Here is a 7,143-nt window from a genome sequence, read left to right on the forward strand (position 1 = left end):
TTAATGGACTAAGACACCCAGGTGCTGCCCAAACATTCTCATTCTTGGTCTCAAGAAGTTAAACCAGAGTCCCAAGCACAAAAGCAAATCTCAGTAAGAACTTGTGTGGTCACCGAACTGGAGTTTTGTTTCCTCTGTGAATTGGAGCTGAGGGCATCAGCTGAGAACCGGGACGGAGCAGAGAGATGAGAGGTCTGAGGGGTGGTGGGAATATAAAAAAACAAAAACCAACATCCATTGTGGGCAAGAGAGAAAATGCTGCCCAGGACTCTCTTCAGGAGCTGTGGAGACGTGGTCAGGGCTTCATCGCATTTGCAACCATGGTTCACAGCAGCACAGTGAGCAGACAGTGTGGCTTCCTGCCGTGTAACTCTGGAGTCTGAACGTGGCCATGGATCCCACAGGGGAAGCGCATCGCACAGGGTGAAGCTGCACCAGCAGGTGAAACCACGAGCAGCCATAAAGAGAGGAGGTGTAGAGTACGTGCAAAGGAAGGTAAAGGGATGGGCCCTGAATGCTAAGCGGGAAGTACGACAGGAGATGTTTTAGAAACAGAAATAGGGAGAAAGAGGTCAGAAATGGAGTAGAGGCCTAAAGGCTTGAGCAATTGTGTATCGGTGGTCTGAAAGAATCATCCTGATCTGTTTCTTTATCCCATAAAAGGTCTTCCTACAGCATGTTTTTCAATCTCATGATACCCCCATCCCTCTTGCTACTCTATTATGTCCTTAGTCATTTTATAAATCTCCTTGTGTCCCCTACCTTAGAGGGAATTTTGTTCTTTCCCTCTAAGGCCATGTGTCAGCCACCATCCCGCAGAGGGGACACCAGCCATTCTTCTAGTCCCTGTAAATCACGTGATCAGGAAGGTGGCATGTGAGACCTTGTTGTCTCATGAAGGTGAGGACAAAGGCCAAGGTGTTTGCACAACTTCTAATTCCCTGTAAACAAAGGCCCTACTTAAAGAGGGAGAATGCTGGTACAGTTCAAAAGCAACACTATAAATCAGCCAGCCTGTCTCTATTAACTCCCCTCCTGTGGGGACCAAGTCATCCTGGTCATTATTAAACCATAAATGTGAATTTAGTTAATGCCCTCTTCCACAATGGCGTCCTATACGAGCTCACGTCTTGGCCCTTGAAGGGGGTGTTCAAGCAAGCTTTGAACCCTACAATGTCGGATGGCTTAAATACCAGTAAATCACAGGGATGTTTTCATGCATTATTGATTTTCTATCGTCAGCCACTCCTTCATTAAGTTTTAGGGTGTTTATAATTTATAATCACAACTAAGCAACTCAACAAGGTTGCCACAAATCAACCTAGTGCTTCTCCAACTAAACCGTCTCGCTTCTTTATGACCAGTCTGGGAGTCTACACGATCGTGTCACATTCCTAACTTAATTTCAAAGTACACCACAAACTATTGCAACGCCAGAGATACTGAGTACTTTACTTTGAATATATGCCTCAAGGCTTTACAATAATGCATTATGATACGACCAGGTGCCAAGATTCTGTTCTCTAAGTGAGGAGTCCAAAAAGAACCTTAGATTGTTTCAGGCTACACGTCCTATAAACAGGAACACAATTTGTCTTGTTGAGAGGAAAGTCTTGGGACGGCTCTACAGCACTCAGTAAGGATTCAGAAAGGTTGAAGGATCTGGAGGACACATGACTTACGGGAACTCAATGAATGCTTTGGGATTTCTGAAAGATTAATACACAACAAAATGGCTTAGATTTATTCTTTGGTGTTCCAGAAAGAAGCAGCAGAATCATTAGATGCAAGCTATCAGAACACGACTCTTTTGCCATTACAAGGAGGGGAATTTCTAGTTAATAGAAATAACACAAAACAGGTGGGCTTTCTTATAAGTTATTGACCTCCCAAATGCTTATTATTCTTAAAACAAAAAACCCTCACCCATTAGTACCTGTGAACTTAGCAAAATAAGATTTCTTATTTTTGTGGTTGTTTCTGTTCTTGTTGTTTCCATTATTACACCTGATGGAAGGCACATGGGAATCTGCAGGAGGGAATGAGCACTGAGGGCAGCTGGTGATTACTGAAGTGTGACCAACTAGTTAATAGGATGTTAAGACTTTTTAATTTTGTGTAGAAGATATGGCTTAAGGAAGCAAATAGAAGAGGAGAGTCAAATCAGAGTTCAAGTAGAGAACCAAAATCACCTCTTATATGTGTGTGTGACATATATGTATATGTCTCTATATACATATATGTGCACACCTTATATATGTGTGTGCATGTACATGTGCATGTATACACACACACACATACAGGGTGAGAGAATAATAAGAGAGATAGAATTGGAGAGATGTGTTAAAAGGATTTGGACTTGCGCAGCTACGGGAGTTGGCAGGAAGTGTCTGTAAGGCTGTCCCTGCAGATGATGTTAGAGCTTGACATCCGCGGGGCAGGTCGTCAGGAAAAAAAGATATAAAATGGGGAGAGTGAGGGCAGGCTGAATCTACAAGCATGAGCTGGAAACCCCTGAGAATGGCCTGAAAGCCGTGTTGGGTTTTTTTTTGTTTTTGTTTTTTTTTTTTGCCTCTGAGCTGGGTGCTACATGTAACCCTGTGGACTCTGGTGCCCTTCATTGTGGACCTCCGCACGCACCCTTCGGACTCAAGAGTCAGAGGAGCTGAAGGGAAAGACAGAAGAAGTTGTGGCTTCATACTAATGAGGTCAGTCATAGGTCAGCAATCAAACATGTGAGCTTTAAAAAGGGTTACCACTTCCCATCTGTCCTCCCAGTATCCTGAGAATTCCCCCTTGTAGTCCATCCGAAGTGCAAACACACACGATACAGGATTCTAAGAAATGGAGATCAGCCTGGTCAAGTGGCACATCACAAAGCCACCAAAAAGCAAATTCCAGCTGAAATAACAAGAAAAGTGATGGGAGGGACGTTTACAAGTAGCACTTAGGCCCTCGTTATTAGAATGTGAATGGATCTATGCTAGCCCGTGTGTGGGTAGTGAAAAGACCACAGGTTCAAACACACAACCAAAGGCACAGCCAGATTTAAGGAGACCATTATACTTGCCCTCTGTCTCCGTGGACTGAAATGCTGGCATTTGAGCTTGCATTTAGGCTGCAGCCCACATGCAGGGGGTGGCTGGTGAGCAGACCTCATTCAGAGATTTTATCACATAGGAAATACTCTCCCCTTCCAGAAAGAATTGTTCAAAACCTTGGACTTCCTGGCATGTTGAGCTCTGGCTTCACTCTCAAGTTCAGGGGATCCACTCCCTTTGGCCTCCTCCTTCCACATCGTCATGTGCTTTACCAGCTCCTCCTTTTCATGTTCGTCTTTCCATCCCATGGTCCCTCAGTGCTGGTGCAATTAGACATCTAGGAAGAGACTCTCCCTCACGAGATGAAGTCTCATGGAGCCTTCATCAGCCGTATGGGACCGTGGACCCCTCAGCTAGAGGAGAGAGGGCAAATGCCTCCCATTCCTCCCTAGATCTCAGGACTCCCTTTGATGGGGTAAAGCATCCCCAGCCTCATTCTCTTGTGTGCTCTTCACCAGGGCATTTTCATACTTCCCTTTTCACTCATGTATTTATTTCACAAACACACTGAGTGCATACCATACAGAAGCAGGGAGGGTACTGAGATGAGATTGTGCTCAGGAATGCACTTTGGACAGGGGCAGGTAAGTAAACACATTATTCTAGTAACTCTTATTATAAAGCTACATATAGGATTATAGCAACACGACTCAGAGAGGAGGTATTTAAATAGATGCTTGGGGGTGGGGTGAGGGTAAAGTTAATAAATCAGAGAAGGCTTTTCTGCAAAGTGTCATTAAGCTGAGATTGAAATGGAGAATAAGGTAGGCTTCTGGGCAAGGGAGAAGATGTATGTAAATCCATACAAATATGAGAAAAGAAGGGGATGCTCAAGAACATGAAGATGAACATAGGGGAATAGTTGAAAAGCAATAATAAAGCTTATAATCTTTGAGCAATTATCACTGACGAAGAACAGTTCTAAGTCCTTACATATATTAACCAATAGTAGATGGAACCTTCTGAATATGTCCTATTATTAGTTTCCATCACGCTCACATCAGAGATAAATAAACTTGGGATACCAAATTTAAGCAAAGTCTTAAATGGCTGATCCAAGATAAGAATTCACACCCCTCTGACTGGAGAACTTGAGTTCTGAACCATTGTACTGAACTTTTTGTGCCTCCGAGCACAGAAAGGAAGGCCAGTGTAGCCCAGAGGAACTCTGAGGTCAAAGGACTTGAGTCTCAATCGTGGCACCAGCTACCAAGCAATTTTAAACCATAGGAAGATGGGGAGTGCCTGGGTGGCTCAGTCCGTTAAGTGTCTGACTTTAGCTCAGGTTATGATCTCATGGTTTGTGAGTTCGAGCCCCACATGGGGCTCTGTGCTGACAGCTCAAAGCCTGGAGCCTGCTCTCTCTGCCCCTCCCCCACTCACACTCTGTCTCTCAAAAATGAATAAACATTAAAAAAATTTTTTTTTAAATTTAAACCATAAGAGATGGGATCTGATTTTCATTTCTAAATTTTATCTTTAGGGCAGTGAATATCTTGGCTGGAGAAGAATTAAATACAAGGACCTGAGAGAAAAGGCTTATAATTTAAGCCAACAGCAATGCATGAGACCCAGAGAAAAGTCAGTTGCAGCAAGAATGACAATGGAAGAAAGGATGAAGAGCCACCTAAGAGAAAGGAGAATAGGGTTGGTCCAAGTTAAGAAAGAAGCAGTAGATGATATGCCACACATTTCCAACTCTACAGACCCTACTCTGTAGGATGGGAAGACAAGATATGTATTTGTTGGGGGAAGACCATTCATTTGCCTGTGGACATTGGGTTTCCTGTAGTGCAGGCGAAGCTACACGGAGCTATCCTCGATAAAGCGAAAAATGGGGCACTGCAAGATCAGGAGAGTAGCTTGATTGAAGGGTACAATTACAGATTAATCAAACATTGCAAATGGCAAAGCACTGCCTAACGATCACCTCTTTTTGACCTCATTTTCGTACACAATCCTGGCTTTTCTGCTACAGATGGAAAATCATGCCAGATTCTGCCCTGCCCAATCCTACCTCATGCAGACTACTCCCTATGATGGAAAACATTGCACTGTCCAGTTAGCAAACGAATGAATCCTAGACAGGAATCCAGGCTGTCATTTGTTGTCTTAAGAAATTCAGTGATAATGGAGAAGCCCTCGGCTAATAAACTTGTAAAAAAAATAGAGCATTACTCATTACTCCCATTTTACATAATTCAGTCTGATGCCTCAATTCCCCATCCATTGTGCCCTGATGGCTGTGTTGGAATCACTATTTATGCAGTTAAAAAACATTTATTTTCATTGACTAGATCTATTTTGTGCTGCACTTTTCAGATATTTTTCCCCCATCTGTGGTGTCATGGCTAGATGAGGAAATTCATTCTTCTTCTTGCTAGATTTTGATGTAGTTCTTTGTGTTCTGGGCCGACTGTGTTGACCAAGGAATGGATGGTGTTATTTTATTGCCACTCTGAAATGTATTTACGCAAAGATAAAATACAATAATAAAACATTATTGATGGTTGTGCATCAAAATCCTGGGGAGTTGTGAAAAAAGAAATATATGTCTGGTCTTGTAACCATGCCCCTTAAAAAGCTCCTCAGGTGATCTGATTATAAGAAATTTGGGAAAACCATTAGTTTAAGATTATATCCATTTACTTAATGAGAAAATCATATTTCAAAAATGCAATGAAAACAAGTTTAGCTCCCTCTCTCCTCCATAAACTCTGGGTGCTTTTGCCCTTTCTCACATATCACTGAGAATATTCTCTTCTTCTCCTTTGCTGACACCAGTTCTTTAGATGTAGGTTTTTTTTTTTTTTCATGGTTCTGACCTTCATTCATTTTTCTTCTTTTCTTTCCTTTGTAGTGCCTACTCTTCACTGAAAAGCTAGAGATACTCTTGTGATGTCACCTGTCACCTCTCAGCTGATGGCTTGGGATGCTGGTATTTTATTTTAGACAGATAATTTCTTTGAGCTCAGTTCCCGTATCTATATTCAACCAGTCGTGATAGTTATTTCAGCATTGCTGACTGTTTTAAATGAGATCATGGATATAGAAACTTTATAGGATACTAGACACGTATAAGGTATTATTTATAAAGTCCACAAGCATTGATTTAATAAAGTATAAATGAAGCACTAGTCCATGCAAATAGCTTCACAACACCTGAGAATCTAGAGGAAATTAGCACAGAGTAATAAAGTCTGTTGTGCCTGATTCATTTTTTCTATCTCTCTTTGATTCTTCCTTTCCTTGTTTTCTTTATTCACGTTTATATGTATCCCTCAGTTGTGTGGCACTATGAAATGCAGACCATTGGAAGTAATTGATCTGAGCGCATACACGGGTAGTTTTTTTCTTTTTCTCTTCTATTTACAGCAGTTTCTACTTAGGCAATGTAAAATGTATTGCGGGGAAGTTTCTGCTGATCTCAGGCATTCTGCACAGGCAAGGAAGCAGTCTATATTCACAGTCTCTTGCAGCCACCCACAAGGCCTTGCTTGCCAGCAATGATAGATGGACCCATATCGAACCTTCCAAGCTCCTTTCAAAGAGTCAACCATTTCTATTTCTCTTTTCTTGACCAGAGTTTGTTCCTGGTAAGGAATTGTAGTGGTAGGAGACTTCTTGATTTATCGTGTGCCTTCCTTTACAATTCCTTTATTTCTGACACTTGCCTGTGGTGCAGAAATACATACTGTTACTTCAGCATCAATATTTGAAAATTTTGAGGATCAACAATATGCCAGCAGCTAGAGAACAAACAATTAGGGGAGAAAAGGTGTCTTTGTTGTGCTTCAATATTTCAGTAATAATGGAGAGAATGAAATAATTGAGTTCAATCTGTTCCCCTCCAGTGGTATGATATGAAATTGTATTTCTGGGGAACACATTACAACCATACATACTGAGTTGTTGAAAATTAATCTTATTGCTGGGACTATTTGCAATGAACAAAGAATCCTTAAACCCAGATACGCTATTTGAAGATTTAGCACGATTTTATAAAATCTGATTTATACAGGAGCTCTTATGAAAGATGAAT

The 7,143-nt window shown here is 41.7% G+C and overlaps 1 long non-coding RNA gene across 2 annotated transcripts; it reads left to right on the forward strand.

Annotated features, from left to right (window-relative positions):
• Positions 1–1,591: 1,591 nt before the first annotated feature.
• On the forward strand, positions 1,592–6,249 carry LOC122235087. Of its 2 annotated transcripts, XR_006213204.1 has the most exons (4): positions 1,592–1,861; positions 2,580–2,708; positions 4,585–4,748; positions 5,962–6,249. It is a non-coding gene; the product is annotated as an uncharacterized LOC122235087 (long non-coding RNA). The 2 variants fall into 2 exon arrangements; XR_006213206.1 differs by lacking the exon at positions 2,580–2,708.
• Positions 6,250–7,143: the final 894 nt, after the last annotated feature.

The sequence above is a fragment of the Panthera tigris genome, chromosome F2 (assembly GCF_018350195.1).
Source record: "Panthera tigris isolate Pti1 chromosome F2, P.tigris_Pti1_mat1.1, whole genome shotgun sequence".
NCBI classification, from domain to species: Eukaryota; Metazoa; Chordata; class Mammalia; order Carnivora; family Felidae; genus Panthera; species Panthera tigris.